This window comes from Hippocampus bargibanti, linkage group LG03, assembly GCF_051943395.1.
Source record: "Hippocampus bargibanti isolate YZ-2025 linkage group LG03, ASM5194339v1, whole genome shotgun sequence".
Lineage (NCBI taxonomy): Eukaryota > Metazoa > Chordata > Actinopteri > Syngnathiformes > Syngnathidae > Hippocampus > Hippocampus bargibanti.
Window position 1 is genome coordinate 27,659,659 of NC_142736.1, and position 19,734 is coordinate 27,679,392.

Sequence of the window (19,734 nt, forward strand, 5' to 3'; positions counted from 1 at the left end):
CAAAGCAATGGTTTATTTAGCTTTGTAAGTTACTGTCGTGAATACTTCAGTAACAAGAATATGCATGCAATGTCTTTGTTATTTATTTCGTGTGAGAATTTGACATTTGTGTCTTAATTTTAGGAAGCATCATTTCAGGTTGACATGTTGTAATTGCTTTCACAGGCCCCATAAAATGATATGACGGACCAGATTCAGCACCCAGGCCTTGAGTTCAACAGATTTTACCTTAGTGCACACTTGAATTCAGTGATGCACAGCATAACTGAATAAACTTGTGCAACAGTTAACTGAAAATTGTGCCATGGAGACATGTTATTCCAAAACCACAACATTGCAAATCTAACAGTAAAATCAATAAATATCATTATTGTTATGTTCAATGGGAAGTGTTTTTTCTCTCCTCCCATGTTCTGATACACACAGCCGTATAAACACTATGGCTTTTCCTTCTCCCCTCAATAGCCCCAATCACAAACATAAGTGAACACGCACACAAAAAGACCCTCTGAGGCTGCGTGCCAAGACACGGTTCAGCCCTGTCGAACTGGTGGGGCATGCATTACGACCCTTCATTTGCACAAATGTTCAGACTAGTCATTAGTCGACTTTCTCACATGGGATCGGAAACATGCTGAAGTCCACACAGGCATGACCCCCTTGTACCACGCCCACTTGCATTCTGTTATCAAAGTCAGCAGTTGAGAAGGTGTTTCCCTTGGAAGCCACTGGACACACAGAGATGTCACATAGCCAAGGAAGGACAACATTCCCTTTGTATCCCAAGGAAACGTGACACTTTTAATGCATTTCCTCAAGGAAAAAGCACATTCTTTTTTCTTAACAGTACAACAATTCAGTTGTTTTCAATATCACATTTTAACAGATTTAATGTGGTTGATCAAAACAATCTGAAGTTTTTATAAAGTAAATATTAAAAGTCAAATACTTTTTACACTTTTATCCAACATCTATAAGGGAGTATCCAGTCGCAATTGTGACTGAAGGTATTGCAGTTCTGAGAAACCTCTGTCGGAAACAGTTAGATGTGAAATTTTGTGGCAACAGGTGTCTCCATCTAGAGGAGCAATTTGAAAGGTCATGCACCATTTAGTTTTGCATTCAAGCCATTACCCAACATTAACTCCTCACAGCAACCATTTTCAAAAAAAGACATCTTGAATGTAGGCCAATTTAGAGGAATGTTCCCAAAACATTCGGTTTTATGACTACGGAAACAAATAAACCACCAATTGAAAGATTTGACTATTCTTTCATCACAACTAAAATATTTCTTCCTTATTTTGTTTTTTTAATAAGTGACAGAGAAATGTAGGTTGGTTTCACCCAAGTCAACGACTTCACAGTAAAAAAACGTCAACTATGCTTCTTGTTAAAACATTTTATGCACAACCGTGACTGACGCAAATATTTTTTTTGCTTTACAGATGCCTCAAACGTATGAACGGTCCTTTTTTCACATCAGAAAAAAAAAAAAACAAACACAAAAATGTGCATTTGGTTGCATTTATAAATAATCACCAATGTAACCATTCACACTTGACAGTCAATTGATTTACATATAAATATATAGTATAAATATACTACTAAATAAATGTATTTAGTAGTAGAGATATATAGTCTTGTGTGTGCACGTGTGTGTATGACTATAGAACTGTGTATAGAACTGTGTGTGTGTGAATAGAGGACTAAAACATGTTGGCTGCCATTTTCTTGTTTGGAGAACGGCCTCACTCTCTCTCTGTCTCTGAGTTTCTGTAAACCCTGCCGCCCCAACTGCTGCGTTCTTGACCAATCACGTGGCTATAACCGAAGACTGGGGGCGGGGAATAGAAGACAAAAACAAGTTGGCTGCCATTTTCTTGTTAGGAGAACGGGCTCGTTAACGAACGACACATCACTCATTGTGGCGCTCCGTGTGTATCGCGAAAAATAGTTTGTATGCCATGGTTAAATCTTCATAAATTTAACGTTCGTAAACCGAAAGGTTCGTAAACTAAGGGGTTCGTCAACCAAGGTATCACTGTATTTGGTAGTAGAGGGATATAGTCGTGTGTGCATGTGTGCGAGCATGTGTGTGTCTTTGTATGTGTGTGTGTTTGTGACAGTCAAATGATTTAATTGGTATTTAGTAGTAGTGGTATACATATAGTGTGTGTGAGTGTATGTGTGTTTGTGCATGTGTGCGTGTGTGTGTGTGCGTACATACATTAGATATTCTTGTGGCATGGTGATCATCCAAAGAGACCCAAATGCTGTTATCTGCTGGCCATAGTTAATTAATTTATTTGTTTCCTCTACTAAATGATCAAGCCTTTTCTCCACCTATTGCCATTAAAAAAACATGGTTGTCATAAAATTACGTTGGTGGAACTCCTCGCTGGGATTCCAGTTGATGACAAGATTTAATAGCGGCACATGTTTATCATTTCAGTAGCAATCCTTGCGTGTGAGGGTGTTAACTGTTGTTGCATGCTTTAAAAGGAAAAAAAAAGTTGTAGCCGCAGGGCATGAAATAAATACAACACTGCCACACCGGTCTGGACACTCACTTTGAAATACAAACATTTTGCTATTATTAAAAGCAAAACATTCACCAAACTGCATTTAATGTTATCATTTCAGAAACAGATCAGCATCAAATATGTGGAATGTTGATAGATTTCATTTTCAAATGGACTTTTGTTGTTAGTTTCTGTCTTCATTTTATATTTTAGGCTCATTGAATACAATAAAGAATGAAATAGCGTGAAGTGTCAATAGGATTTCTTCAGTAAGACAACAAAAATAACTTTTTAATTATCATAGTGGTTACGTTGTGTGATATGTCGATGTACACTTCTGATTAAAGCAAATCTATGAGTCGCTGTAAAATTTGCAGGAAATTAGCTTCAATTGTGACAGTTTTCCCACTTCTGGCACGCATTCCTTATAATGTTAGCTTCATTAAAGTATCCGCATTTTCTTCACAGGGATTTATATCCAGCTTGTTTGTGTGCACGTCATCATCTTGTTTTTCTTTCTCGTTTGGCAATTAATGATACTTGTAGATGTTTTTCTTCCGCGTGATGCAGCTTGGGGCTTTTTTCCCTCTTACCCGCTCTGCATGCTTAATTACAGATTGATCCCAGAGGATTTTTATCCTGCAAAAGAAAACGGCTGTGAGAGATATTGGGAATGTCTGGAGATGCTGTCAGTGGAACATTCCGGCGAGATTTGCCGAGTTCACCCCCCCCCCCCCTTCTTTGTGTGTGTGTATTTCCTCCACCGTCTTTGCTGCTGTGGGCCTTGTCACGTCGTGTGTCTGAGAAGTACACTGAAAAGAGCGCTTTTAATGGGAGTGACTGCGCAGAATGGAATGAGATCCCAGGGTAGGCAAGCTGAAAAAGGCTATGGTGGAATCTTGTTCAAGCCCAATGTCCTTGAAGTCGCTTAATTTTTGGTGGGTGGAGGGGGTTATGATTTTAGAATGAGCTTTGTTTGTTTCGCAACACTGATTCGAGGCATATAAGGAAGGTGAGGCTGCAACCAGGGGTTTTCTAAAGCAAAACTTGCAACTGCCTAGCACAAAAGCAGTTAACATTAGAGAGCTTTTTTCCATGGTTAACAACTCGGGGCGCAAACAAATTGACAGACACTCAAATGTTTTTTCACACAGCTGAGCTACCGCGCTACTCAGTTATCTAGCACTTGTTTACACTCATCCATTTTCTAATTTGCTTATCCTCACGAGGGTCATGGGTGTACTGGAGCCGATCCTAGCTGTCTTTGGTTGTCAGCTAATTGAAGGCCACACATTGACAGGGATGCATCTGGGCCGCACATTTGCGGCATTTATACATTTTGATAGCCACTGGCGCAACTTTTTCACTCCACTGGGCCAGCACCGGCGCAAGTCTATTACGATTAGCACATATCGCTACATGATCTGCGCCACGTTTGAAACACTTCTGTTACAATAGCTAAAGAAACAAATTTAGTTAAACATAAATTGAAAGCTGTTCGTTTTCCTCCAGAGGTTTTAACTTTTGTCATCTGCAGTGTTGCCTTACCGTTATCTAGCCATAATCACCTTGCATTTGTTTCGGTGCGTTCCAAAGTCGTGGTATATTATATTTCAGGCTTTTCCGTGATCCGCCGGAAACTGCCGAAAGAGCGAATCAAATATTGCATTGCAGTGTTTACATCGAACACGGCGGATTGTTGCAATATGGAGTGTGAGAAGAGGAGTGAACGTTTAAAAGACATTAAAAACAGGCAGTAAACAAACATATTCTTGTATTTTTAAGAAACAATCGAATAAGTCTGCGGAGCGTAATGACAATTCGTTGCAGCAAACTTCATTTGAATTTAGTGGCTAATGGGAATGATTTCAGAGCTGTTGAGGCACATTGGAAATCTTCAAAGCAAATAAATGTGTTTAATTAAACGCCAGTAAGAAATATTGTGCAGTCTGTTCCATGTCTTCTCGATAATAAAGTATCAAAATAGCACAGGATTGATCGTGTAGAGACTAAAGAAAATTGAAAATATATGTTTATTTTATGGATGAATACATTCGTTGACATGAATCAAAATTATTTTTTGATATATTAAAAAAATTGATTTTACTCAAATAATGTTTTTTCATTTGCAATTGCAAAATGCCATGCTGCAGTGAATGTATTTTGGTTTATTTTAAACAGTTTTGTAGACTTCGGCAATCTATGTAAATCGGGCCGCATCCATTTTAGAATTTGGCCCCCAAGGACAGAGCTAGAATTGAACCCTTAGACTCTGCACTGTGAGGCAGACACACCAACGAGTAGATCACTATGTCGCCCAAGATAAGGTTATCAGATTTATTTCCGTGCTGACTCACAGTGAAATTCAAATGTTAAAACATGATATAAAATGCACACTTTTGTACAACTAAAGGGTGTGCTAGTCAGCCAGACTAAGAAACACTGCATTCACATTAACTCAATCCCCACGGCTACAGACACTCATCTCTTAATACTGTCTCTCACCCAAACAAAATAGACTGTTAAATGATTCATGATGCTAAACAAATCTTTTCACATGTAAGAAAAGTTGAGTATTTGCTTTTGTTTTAATATCTTCTCACAATGTGAAATCAAAGACTGGGAGGTTGTACCACAGAAAGTATTTAAGTCATGTGTCTTATCAATGTTAAAATACCGGGCATTTGTTATTAACCACCGTGGAGCTAATCTGCAGGCCATTTACATTTTTTTTTTTCAAAAACATATTTATTTATTTATTTCTCTAGCAGTGGCAACCAATGGTGTGAATATTATTGTTCTACACTTGATTCCCATTCCCAGGATTCTGTCTTTTGAAATTATTTGACCTCAGAATCAGAAAACCTTTATTCGTCCCACAATGGGGACATTTGAGTTATTTGACCTTCCTGCAACTGCTCCCATTTTCTACTTGCATCAAAATAAAACTCAATGCAACTCTGCTTAGCGTTTGGTTTTGGTGTAGCATTTTGATTGTCCCCCGCTGAGACTGCAAATTAATGGCACTTGTCTGAAGCTGCCACAGAGTAATTTAACAAGATAGTAAATGTCTCCCCACTCAGGGTTTGCTCTTTACAGATTCACCTGTTCATGTGTTTTTAATACAAACTAGCTATTCCTATTTGCTGAAAAAAACACTTATTAGTGCTTTTCTGTGCCAGTCCCAAAACCAAAGACTCCCCAAGATGGCACAAAGTAAAAATAGTAACTGGTGTCAAGCAATAATTGAAGTACTGTGATGCCAGAATCTTTTTGCAAATGGTCATACTGCGAGAATTTCATACATGTCCAGACCAATTTGTATTGGTTGTCACAGCCAACTGAAGTTTTGCCTAGTTTGTTAATGGAAGGTATGAAGAGTCTTCACGACCACACTTGGATAATTTTTTTTTACAAACTCAAAACATCTGCAAGCAAAAGAAAATGTTGTAATATGAGACATTTATGTACTTTGGGATGAGGTTGCGATGTGTTCATGGTTTAAAAATAAATGAATACAAACAATTCTCAACCCAAGTTGGTCGATGAAATGGTTTCTTCAGCCATCATCTGTACTTCTTTGACAGTATCGGACATTTTGCTCTCATTGAAGAGGCTTCGTCAGCGAACTAAAATGTTTTAATACCAGAGTGAATGGGGCAATCAGGTTCATTCATAGACATCATCAGTCAGGATAAAAAATAATCAGTTTAACATCAGGGAATAGTCCTCGGCTCCCCCAACCTTAGAGCAGATACCTATCAAAGCAGAGTTCTGGCACCGCCATTTTTGTACATTTGGGATATACAGTAAAGTCTCGTTATATCGATATTCAAGGGAGTCCGAAAAAATATCGATATAACCGGGACTATCGATATATCCGACCCTGTTTGCATGTAATTTCCCCCGTGCGTGCATAGAAATAGTATCGATATAACCGGGACTATCGATATATCCGATATCGATATAACGAGACTTTACTGTATATCAGACCTACAAGCAAAATATTTTTGTTCGCTGACAAAGCCTCTTGGATGAGAAGCGAAACGTCCAACACCTTCAAAGTGAAGAAGATGATGGCTGAAGAAACACAGTATTCATCGATGGACCACTCCTGTATGACTGAGAGCTTACACAGACAATCTAAGTTGGGGCATCAATGACTTGCCCCTCAGACCATTTCGTAATAGGAATGCAATTTTACATTTCTGTCTTGGCTGCTTTTAGAGTAACCGAACCTAATGGTGTGCACATTCACTCACAGAGCGAAAGAAAGCAAAATGATTAATTCAGTCTGCAGACATTCACACAATCAAATTAGAGCACCACAGTTACGTTAAAAGCTGAGACGACCAAAGCAACAGTGGCATATTCAAGGACAGCATATGCTAAAATCTTATTTCCTCTTACATGCCTACCAATGGGGGGGGGGGGGGGACAATGAAGTCATCACTTGTCTTAATGACGCCAGTTATGAAGGGAAACGGGTAGCAATGGCCGCACCGCAAAGGCGTGTGACCTTCCCCTGATACCACCTGTTCTTTTCCTCTTTCGTATGCTTTGCTCATTCTCGCACCAAATAGCCACTTATTACTTCCATCCACAGTTGCTGCGTCTCAAGCCGATGATTGCAAACACATTGGGGACCGTTCAGCTCACGTCTGCACCCTTTTGAAGTCCTCACCTGCTTTGCATTAATTTCATTTTCATTCAAGGAGAGTCATCAGGCACCTGTGCTCCAGTGTACAAACGCCCCTCAGCGCGTAAGATAATTCTTATGCGTTCAAATGGACCTTGTGATCTCGCTTGAACGAGATTTAAAGTGACGGTTCGTTCTGTCAAGAATGAGTGCGGAAAACTGATTTCGTCTTCCAAGTCTGTTTGCAAATCTTCCGAGAGATGCTGGCCAAGTTTCTTCCAAAATCCAATCGATTATACTTATATGAATTGATTTACTGGGCAGCACAGTGAACTAGTTGTTTGCACATTAGGTTGTGAGGTCATAACGTCTTACCATGCTTGCATTGGTTTTCTCTGAACACAATGACCTCCTTACCAAAATAGGTTGGCCTACATTAGGTTCACTGAATCTAAAATGTCTTTAAGTATGAACACTAGTGTGAATGGTTATTCGGTTAGACTATTCTGTGGGTCAATTTATTTTGTGTTGTTTGTCAAGAAACACTGATTGAACCGTCGAATGGTAGATGACTATATTTACTAGCTGCCAATCATTTCTGTCACATTTTTGTTACTTGCCATGAAGCAGTCTTTGTCCAGTTTTAGTTCAAAGTTATGTCTTTGCCAGAACATAAACGTTTTATGATGGTGACTGTTTAGACTCTGGGATGGAAAAGCAGTGGAAACAGTTAAATGAAGGAAATTTCACAGTACCATCCATCCATTTTCCATACCGCTTATTCCTCATTAGGGTCGCGGAGGGTGCTGGAGCCTATCTCAGCCGTCTTCGAGCACTAAGCGGGGCACGCCCTGAATTGGTTGCAAGCCAATCGCAAGGCACACAAAGACAAACAACCAGCAAACTCAACACAGGGAGGCCAGAGCGGCACACAAACCGACAACCTCCGCACTGTGAAGTCGGCGTGCTAACCACTCGACTACCGGGCTGCCCACACTTCACTGTATACATATATACATGTACATGCATAGGTCTTAACATTACAACAAAATGTTTGTCGCTAAAAATGACCCTCTTCCAGAATATCCATCCACTCATTTTTTAAAAATCATACCTATCTTCAAAAGGGTCGCTTTCATCAGGTACTAGCGGGCCGGGGAGTACACCCTGAACTGGTTTCCAGCCAGCCAATCACAGGGCACCCATAGAAGAACAATCATCTGTGCCCATAATCACATGTAGGGACAATTTAGAGCATTCAATCAAAGGTTTTTTTAAAACATGAGGACCAGGAGAAAACCCACGAAAGCACCAAGTGAACATGCAAACTCCATACAGCAAGAATAAAACCATGCACCTTTGCACCGTGAGGCGGACGTGCTAACCAACCGTGCACTGTGCCGCATTCTTCCAGAAATGGTATATTTCATATTTTACAACCTCTGACGTGAAATAAAACTAAACACAAGGTAAAGCCGCAAGTTTCCAGTTTTGTGCTGACTCATCAAAATGATTGTCCAACCTTGCTGCCATACATGTGCCACCTGGAGCTCTGGCGTTATTTTGACAGATGAGGTATCAACTACAAATATATAAAATGAAGGTCCTGTCAAAGCGCACAGAAAGACTGGACTTCAACACAAACCTGAGTCTCAGCCAAAGGAGCAATGGATTCGGACTGTGTGGATGGATTTATGGAAGATTTAAAAAAGAAAAATCCTTGCAATAAATGTTTTATAGTTCAGATAAAAGAGAACATTTGGACACCACAAGGTTAAAATACATTGTAACTTGCTTTACTGTGATTTTAACAAGTCTCATATATAATATGTAAAAGTTCATTGTGCATGCTTGACATCACTGTGTGGCAACAAAAGTGAATGTTCCTATGGAGATCCTGCTGCCATGATGTCAATATGTATAATGGCCCGAGTTCAACTTGGGGGAAAGGCAGTAAAAGCAGATAAAAGGCTCGGAATGCTGGGAACTCATAATAAAAGATAATAACCTGCCCCGCAGTACACATATTTGCAAAACTGGCCGTGCAAAACCCCCAGTCTGACCCCACCCCGACTGCTTTGTACAGAAACCCAATGTTGAGTCAATTCAACTATGCCTCCCAGACCTAGTCAGAGGCCCCCAATGCACGATCAAGCCACAATTGTCTTGATTGTTCCCATGAGATTGTTGTGAATGCATTTCACTGCTTACGTTTTTGCTATTCTTACTGGAATCATATGTATTCTCAAAGAAAGAAGATGTGCTTAACACGCCATGTTTATTGGAAGAATCTGTGAAGAAATAGAAAAAAAAAACATTCAACCTTCATTTGGGGGTAATGGCAAGTCCACAAGCTCATTTAGTCATGTGGCACTGATGTTTAGCTTCACATGATGCTATTCCAAAGGTGTTTGGAAACTGTCAAAAGCATATTGCTTCGGAAGTAGTGTTTGATTACAGAGTAGCTTGTGGCAACAGTGTAAGACAATAACACCTCGTGTGCTTTATCTAATACGCTCTGTGTGGTAATCCTCCACTTCACAACCCATTCCACCAAAATCTAAATGAATGCATGTGACACAATTGGTAGGTGGTCTTGGTCAGCAGGGACTTTTATTTTTTTGCTCTCTATTTAAGACTCTTTCATTTTTATTTTGAAGTGTTGAGCTCGGCCTACAGTATATGTTCAGAATGTGGATGGATGGTTGTCCAGTCATATTTCAGCCTATGCATGTCGCAATATCAATTCAGAATCCACACTCTGGGCCAATGTGAATTTTATTAATTTTGGGAGTTTTTTTTTGCGGAAAACATCCATCACCTCATTCACTGCTATTCACAAATTTATTCGGGAATTGAAAATTTGACGTAGAGCGGCATTGCCGAATTAGATCTTTTTTTTTTTTTGTTTGGGTGCCGATAAGCGCTGGCCAGACCTCTGACACATTTTTTTTTTTTTCGCTTTGACAAGGGGGCAGCATTTCCATGTTAGTGCTTTGTTCCAGCTTCAACTGTTGCTAAAGCGCTATATAAACCAATATGTATGTATTTAGTCAGCCACCTTTATTTCAAGCTCATATAACTCCAGACCCATATAATTTAGGTTTTTTTCTGATTAAAGAAGACAGTCGAAGGTTTGTTACGCTGCATTGAACGTTTATATAGTCCTAAAACTTAATATTCCGTGAGTCCTCGGATTCCAATGACAATGACAAAAACCCTGTCACTGGAGTGGACACATTTTTGCACGTCTGGCAGTGAATGAGTTAAGTTCAATTAATTGATCAATGCGAGACCAGAAACTGGACAGAATCTGGGGTCACAGGCTTTGTACGGCGATGTGCCCAGGTAAACTTCCCTTTTCCATCTTTATTTTTCATGCCATTGTTTTTGTTGAGTTAATGTGTTTTGGAATTCCAGGGCATTTTTTTGTACATTCAGTATTGTAGTGATGTTTTCGATAATTGCAACTGAGTTTCAATGTTCATAAGAGGTGGATTAAACCTGGTAAATCCAAGTTGAACGCCAGGTATCAAACCCAACTCACCTCTGTGTTATCCCCCTACTGTATATCTGAAGCACATATATGCAGCTAACATAACAAATCAGCGACCAGTAACCCTCAGCTCAAACTCAAATTGCAAAAACAAGGGGCGGGAGGATCGGGGCTCATTTGAGCTCGCCTCCATCATGACTGCAGCATCCGGTGCAGACGGCTCAACCTCAAGGGAAGGACAACGAGGCAATACCCAATCTACATCGGAGATTATAATGCAAACAGCCCCGCGGGATTTGCTAATGGCTAAGGTGAACCCGAGATGGTGCTCCGACTCGACTGCAAGAATACCAATTAGGTCCCTCGGGGATGCGGCTACAGGTTGCTGTAGAAAACCTTTCCAGAAATAGGAAAGTCAAGATGAGTTCAGGGACCTTGGAAATAACTACTGTCATTCAGTTTCCTGGGGAAAAACTGGAAGGCCCACAAATTTGTCAATGATTCCTCCCCCCAGAGAAGTGTGGCTTTACCCCCTTGTCCTCCAAGCTGTTTCTTTAGCTCGAAACCCTCCCCGCTTGGAAATATTCTCCAGACGACGCAACAAGGTCCTGTTAATCAGATGTACCGACAAAGACAGACTACAACCGCATCGGAAATCATCTCACATCTCCGTTTGATACTGTTCAAGGAGAAAACAGTCAAACACAAAAGCAATACAGTACAGTGAACACCTCACTATTCATTTTCCCCATTTTTGAATTCTGCTTTTCAACATTTTACTGAAAAGAAACTCACTTATTCTTAACCGTTTGCCAATTTCTGTGCTCTTTCTATAAACCCACACTCGCAAAAACATCCTACTACCTGCTATGGCTCTGAGTTTGTAAAGGAGTAACTTGTGACTGAAGGCGGACCAGCAAATAGGTGCTGTTGTATTAACAGCAATAATGAAAGTTGCAAAGATGCAACAAAGCAGCCATCAATGTACCATTTTCATGATGAGGTCATCAAACTCGGATACTTAGGCCACATTGGAGATCAGTTGGGTGAATTCCCAGTCAGAGTTTGTCATTAGAAGAGCCCTGGATTTCCCTCAAAATGGTCTTGTTCCTATTTAATTTCGGCTGCGGAGTTCTGATCAACATGTCGACCCAATTGAATGGTCAAACTGTTGTCTTTCTGGCTGTCCTGAGGGTGTGGCAGGCAATTTTGGAATGGACCCTTTAAAATTCAAACATTTTCACAAAGGCACACAAAGATGCGCGTACGCTGAAAGAGTCATTAGACTTCTAATGAGGGACGCTGTGTTTTGATCAAGGCATCTCCAAATTCCGGACCCTTCACCAGGGCTAATTTGCTGCTCATAGCCTATATTATGCGCAAATGGCCACCGTAATGTTATTCAAATGACTCTGTTGCGCACCGTAACGGATGCGCCATCACGTTCAAAGTGGTTCACGTTTTGCATGCTAAGAGAAATACGGGCCAAAAAAATTAAAGCGGTAATTGAGCAATGGGGAATCTGTGGTTTGTAAAATGGCATGTATGATGAGGCGGGTATATTTTCATCAACACAAAATAATTATTGTCAGATGACGATACGTCATTCAGTCTCTGAATAAGATGTTTGCATAACATTGCGGATGCAGAAGACCATAAACCAAACCAAAACAAACTTGAGCACGACAACTGTGTCATCAATGCGCCCAAGTGATTGGCAAATTCCCATCATGGGTTTGATGTTCCTTTTTCTAATCTTACTAACCAGGCTATTCTATCTTCCTTCCTTGTGCCAAAACATGAGAATGTAAATAGTGACTGGACGTATCTTGTTTTTTTTTTTTTGGGGGGGGGGGGGGGCAACCAGTCCAACATGCCTCCAGGGTCTGGCCCAAACCAGTTGGGAGAGGCTCCATTTCAATTATAAGCCCCAGAAAAGTAGTACGGTAAATACATGAGTGGACTAAAATTCTGATAAACTTATCGGAGGATACGTTTTTGTTGGGTCTCAGTTGTACAGGAGTGGTCCATTGATGAAAAGGTTTCTTCAGCCGTCATCTGTACTTCTTTGAAGGTGTCGCACTTTGCGCTCCTCATCTGAAGAGCTTCATCAGCGAACTACAGTTATGTTGGTAACTCTTGCCCTACCCATAATGGACAGTGGTGATAGTGCCAGACATCTTCTCTGATAGGTCCCTGCTCGAAGGTTAGGGGAGGAGTAAACTACTCCCTGAAGCTCCACTGATTACTTTTTTTGTTCTGTCTGATTACCTCTAATGTTCCATCCCAGGCTCTGATATCCCTATTAGCTCTGGTATCACCTCGTTAGCATGACTAAGCCATGTGGTAATGAACTAAGTAGTCTGTTGTAAACCTAGAGGAGGGACCTTTCAGGGCAGAGGTCTGGCACCAGCACCCCTGTCCATTACGGATATAGAGCCAGAGTTACCAGCTCAACTTTAGCTCGCTGACAAAGCTCTTTGGATTAGGAGCGAAATATCCGACACCTTCAAAGAAGTACAAATGACGGCTGAAGAAACCTTTTCATCGATTATCGGTGGATGACATTATTTTTTTTATGATATGCTGTGATGGGAAATAGTCACAAACTATTTATTGTCTTTCTTATCCGGAGACTGCTGCAATAAGATGTTTGGTTATCTCAATCATATTTGTGTTCGGTGTCTTCATCTGGTGATTGCTACGATACTCTGCGACGTGACGTTTGCAAATCAAATTCTTTGTTTAATCCTTCGTCGCAAACATCGGTTATGTTCTATTTTTTATTTATTTATTTTTTCTACCAAGGGATCTACTTTTTCCGGCACCTCCCCTCATCGATCCCGCCTCCTTTCTTTAGCCAGACAGAGTGATGAATTTGATACGCCAGCGAGTCACATTACATTATGCAGTTCTCACAGATAAGAGAAGAGCGAAACAACTATTTTCTTTGGCCTTATCTCCTCCGAGAGGCTGTGTTTCTAAAAGGGGAACCAGCCTCCCTGGCCAGATTTCATTAGTCATTCTGATGCGAAGCCTTCAGTGCTGATTAGACGTTATGGGCTGGGAGATTTCACACTGTCGTACTTGCACTTTTTTGCCCCCCCTCGTCCCCCCTCGTCCCCCCTCGTCCCCCCTCGTCCCCTTCTTGAGGTCCAGCAGCACATACCCAAAGAGCATGCTAATTGTTTTGTTCAGGTGTCGCATATGTGGAGGTCACACTTTGAGAGATTCGTATATTTTTGGTCGGGCTGCGAGCGTGAATTTAAACCTCTTTGGTGCAGACCTTCGGAGCTGCAGAAGCTGACCCCGAAGAGGTTTCAGACCTTTAATGTTTATGACAACTGTAAAGATGTCATATTGCTCCCCAAAAAGAGGCCATAATTCAGACTTTCCATGCGTCTGTAGAACATGTGGACTCCATCTGAAAGACCTTTTACAGTTACAATGGAACATAATCCTTTCTTACATTTTATAGCAAAATGTATACAGAGTTATAGAGAAGTGGTCACATGTAGACGGTTCTATTCATCAAAACGTTTATCCAAGTGCGATATATGTCCTTTGTTCTTTTATTCTTATTTTATTTAGTTGCCAGAACCACTCCTATGTCACAAACATCTCATTCTAATTCCATAATGCTTAATGAAAGGCATTGTCTTTGGATTCATTAAATATAATATTGTATAGGTAATATATATTTAAAAAAATTATGGGTGGTGTCTGTCCCCCATTTTAGCTCGGGTCCTACCAGAGGCCAGGAACAGGAAGCTGAGGGTTCTGCGCAGTATCCGTGCTGTACCCAGCACTGCGCTTTTCTGGACCGAGATATCCGATGTTGTTCCCGGGATCTGTTGCAACCACTTGTCGACCACCATAGGTACGACTGTCACCTTAACCTTCCAGGCTATATATATATATATATATATATATATATATATATATATATATATATATATATATATATATATATATATATATATATATATATAACTGCAGGGTGTAAGATGCTGGCAGGGAAAGCCTACATGGAGCGCCATAACCAGGTGGCTGGCATAGTCTACCGAAACATCTGTGCGGAGTATGGACTGGAAACCCCAAGGTCAAAATGGGAAACACCTCCCAAGGTGGTGAGAATGACCGAGCAAAAATCCTGTGGGACTTCCAGATACAGACTGACAAGATGGTAATGGCCAACCAACCAGATATCGTGGTCATAGATAAAGGGGAAAGGAAAGCCGTTGTCGTGGATGTAGCGGTCCCGAGTGATGGGAACATCAGAAAGAAGGAACATGAGAAAATCGAGAAATACCAAGGGCTCAGAGAGGAGCTGGAGAGAGCCTGGAAGGTAAAGGTGACAGTCGTGCCTGTGGTGGTCGGAGCACTTGGGGCAGTGACCCCCAAACTCGACGAGTGGTTGCAACAGATCCCGGGAACAACATCGGATATCTCGGTCCAGAAAAGCGCAGTGCTGGGAACAGCACGGATTCTGCGCAGAACCCTCAAGCTTCCTGGCCTCTGGTAGAGGACCCGAGCTGAAATGGGGACAGACACCACCCATGGTGGGTGAGACGAGGATTTTTATATATATATATATATATATATATAGTAAAGTCTCGTTATATCGATATCGGTTATATCGATAGTACCGCTTATATCGATACTATTTCTATGCACGCACAGAGAAAATTACATGCAAACAGGGTCGGATATATCGATAGTATATACATATATATATATATATATGTGTGTGTGTATATGTATATATATATATGTGTGTGTGTATATGTGTTGAGTTGAGATTTGAGAATTTATGCCACATGCGGTACCCCTCTAGCTTCCATAAATGTTCAACTTTGACATGAAAGCACATCTTCATCACACTTCATACTTACCGGTTCCATAACATTGCACAATTTTAGGGGTGATGAACTTTGGAGGTATTTATTCTACAAACACCCATACCTTCACGCCCCCCAACCTCCTGCCAAAATACACACAACACATACACGCACACACTACACACTTTTCTCACATGTCCAGGTTCCTGTTCATATAGAGTCAATTCTAAATTCAAAACCTAAACTGACCGTCAACAAGTTGCTGCCCTCTTGTGGATTAGTAGGTGGACAAACAAGCACTTCACAAAAGATTGAAAGGGGAGAGTTTTTACAATTATCCCCAGACATGATTTTTCTTGATGGTGTCAACTCAAACATGTATTCAGGATTATCAAGAAGAGCATCTCATGTGCAATAAAATTACTTTTAAGTTTGTTTGCCTTCAAAAAACTTGTATTTAAAATGTATTTTATTCAAATCAATATGTATGTGTGTAAGATAAACGACTCAAAAAATGTATGCATATCGTATATTGACTACATACTGTATATTACAGATTTCATTTTGACTTTTGCGATCTGCTTTGCCAGGTTTTTTTTTCTGTTTCTCCTCTCCCCCAATCACTCTTAAAAATTAATTTGGACCACAGGTGAGAGTTAAAATGTGTTTTGAAAAGCATCTCCTGTCACATGAAACAGAGACCTAATACCGGTTTAAGACACTTTACCCACTCGAATATCGGCAGAACAAAGCACATTGACAAATATTTCGTCTGAGGCTCAATTTGCAAAATGTGGCAATTAAAAGAAATGATCTTTGAAGCAAAATTATCATGAATGTTTCAACATGAGTTTCCCTATAACGAGTCAGGAGGTAAAACATAAACATAATTCAAACTTCAAAATGAAAAACACCATCGCAATCATTTTCTTTTCATACTATACAAACCAGTGACGTGCGGTGAGGTTCATGGCTGGTGAGACACTGACGTCATCAATGACGTCACCGCTCGTCTCTGCTTAGTATTTGAACGGTAAATGTGAAAATTCAGCGATTTTGAAAAAAAATCCTAAAACGGTGAAGTTAAATGGACAACAACTTAAAGTACAAATCACTAAATACATCTAACTGTTTAATTTATTTTTTCATTTGATATTTCCATGACAGCTTTCCATGATGACAGGTGAGGCACTGCCTCACCTGCCTCCACTGACTGCACATCACTGGTACAAACTATATTTTAAAGCAGACATTGTATCTCACCCACTCAAAAGAGATTATCATGATGATAATCTTTCAGATGATAGAATTACTGACATTATTTCCACGATACAGCCGGTTTAGTCTGGAGGTTAGCATGACAGCCTTACTTCTCTGAGCTTCGGGATTTGCAGCTGCCTTAAGCCATATTGTACTGAGTGTCATGATCTGGTTGGCGACCAACGGGGGGCGCTGTCGGCCCCGCCTACACCTGCACAGGTGCTGGTCGTCCCGATCAGATTGGCGACCAGCAGGTAGCGACGTCAGCCCTGCCTGCAGCCTCACAGGTGCTGGTCGTTTAATCATTGACACTTAAAAGGACACCCGGCACGATCATCCGGTGCCGGTTCATTGTTTGTTTGCTGCTTGTTTGCTGCATGCTGTGCATGTGTTTGTTTAACCTTGGCGGACTTTTACTTTTGGTCTTCTTTTGCTACTTTGTATTTTTTCGATTCTGATGTTTCACATTTTGTTCCTGCTGACCTTTAATTTAATATAATTTGTCAAACAACCTCCTACTCCCTCCTGCCTGCTTTTTGGGATCCGCACCCGCCATCACCACCTCGCAAAACGTGACACTGAGAAGAATCATTTTTATTTTTTTGTCAACACCCTGTTACAATTATATTTGTGCCCGACTTTATGAAAACAAAATCACGCTGGCCTATGCCGTTTTTTTTAGTAGTGTTGATTTTGATGAAACTACAGTATTGATGAATCAGTAACAGCCTTAATTCAGTATTCCAGTCAGCACTCCTCACATTCTTTATCAACTTTTCTCTCGTGCCACTTTCAACCCTGGGTATCTGGATTCTCCTTTTTTTTCCCTCCCCTTGAAAGATGAGCAGACAGCCCAGAGTACTCACCCACCAAAAATCTAATAAATACATGAAAAAACACAAGGGTTTTCATGCCACTGTTGAGAATGTCACCCTGGCATTGCAATAAATCACACAAGCTTGGCTTGTGATGTGTTTGCTTATTACAGTGCGGCACATCTCTGTAGCCGTACACTCTCGTATATACTCCGGTGGTTGCTTGGGCAATTTCGTCTTCCAAACATTTATTTCTCATCAGAAAACATTAAAAATTAGAATAATCTGATCCCAGGTTCCCATAAAGCATAATTTTCTACTAAATAATCATTAAAACTATTGTATTGTAATTAAAGAAATAAACTGTAATGTATAATGAAGTTGTTTTATTTACCTTTGTGATGGTCGTTGATGTAGTTTCCTCTTGATGATATCCGAGTGAAGCTGCCGCACTTTCTCGGCGATAATACCCTCACTCACACTGTCTTCTGCTAGCTGGTTTTCGATAATCCAAATTAACAGATGTTTTTCAACCTATTCTATTGCCTGAGACCGTTGCTTAGACAACAGAGAAACACCCTTATTCCTCACACGCACCCTTAAAAGCTTCCTTGGTCTTAAGGATGGTAGCATTGGTCGACTTAGCGTAATCATACTGGGACGCTAAGTCACACAAACGCACACCTCGTTTGTGTTTTTCGATGATCTTCTTCTGCTCGACCGTAATTTTCGTTTGTGGCCTCTTCGACTTAACAGTAGCCTGTGGTGGGGTCTTTTTAGCAATAGCAAAAGTACTCCTCCCCATAACAAACCATGTCTGCACTCAAAGGGGGTGTGGAAAACTAGTCCGGTAGCCACCGTGGCGCTGTTCGACCGTGTGGTTTGGTGTACATCCGCCGAAGACTTGTTCGCCAGCCACCATGGACAAACAAAACAGTGCCATGGTAACCATGGAACTGTTTGGTTCGTCCACCGAAAACTAGTTCGTCAATCAAGACTATGTGCTTGCGAATTTAATGTTCGTGAGCCAAAACGTTAGTGAGCTAAAGCATTCGTAAGCTGAGGTATCACCATATGTCTAAATATTATCCGACACATAACCATTCAGTCTAGTTAGAATATATAAAGTCGCAATGGGACATACTGTGAGAGGTCGAAAGCTTGTTCTGTGCTAGTTTACTGAAAAGGCACCAAGGCTGAATCGTTATTCTTCTAGTATAGCTGCTTACTGACCAGTCGGCCAGCTCCTCATCACACGTATATGTACAAATTGTTCACCAGCTACATGTTGTGCAAATTATTCATATTTTTTCATTTCATGGCACCCAAAATATCCTTGGCCATAATCCTATTTATCCTGCTCCAGGGAGGTACGGCATATCTATTCATTCAGCTAGCTAGCTAGCTAGCTAGCTATCTCAGTGATTCTCAACCATTATTGTACCATGACACATATTTTAAGTTTGAAAAATCGCAGGGCACACTACCAAATACATTTTTTACAAATATTGAATACAGATGTAAATTTTCACTGCTTGCCATTTAATAGAAGATAATTTATTTGTTCTTTCTGTCGCTATAAGTTGCTGACACAGATAGCGGAATCAAGATACATTATGTGTTAACCCATTTACGGTGAACGTGTTCATATGAACACAGATAAATTCATTTTTATAAAATCAAAACAGAGTATAAAATAGGTTCAATCAGAGTATATGATTCAATCAGAGTATATGATTAACATTGCTCCATGTAATTAACATAATATAATTACATATAACTAACAATAATTAATGTGGCAAGAAACAATATGAATGCATTTGAAAACAAATGTATCTGTTCATATGAACATGCTCGTCGTAAATGGGATAATTATAAATTATTTAATATACCTGCATCAATCCAAAGTGCCATTGGTTGTCTGTTGATATTTGTTGCTTTTTTTTGTTTATATTTCTATCATTTTTTGTGCATTACAGTTACACTTCCCTTATTGTTAGTTATGCATTTTTACAATGCATTGCATGTTTGCATTGTGGTTGAGAAGAAATAAATTGTATTTGTGCTGTATGTTATATACGTATAGAACATTTTTTACAATAACGCTGAATTGACTTGACTATTTTTTCATCAGTTAAGTTAAATTTTATAATTTCCG

The 19,734-nt window shown here is 40.2% G+C and overlaps 1 protein-coding gene across 1 annotated transcript in view; it reads left to right on the top strand.

Annotated features, from left to right (window-relative positions):
* Positions 1-19,734, top strand: part of insyn1 (inhibitory synaptic factor 1) — a 204,564-nt gene that overhangs the window by 6,078 nt on the left and 178,752 nt on the right. The window contains exon 2 of the mRNA XM_088992921.1: positions 14,400-14,540. The gene's annotated coding sequence lies outside the window, so the exon portion shown is untranslated. The remainder of the gene's footprint in view (positions 1-14,399; positions 14,541-19,734) is intronic.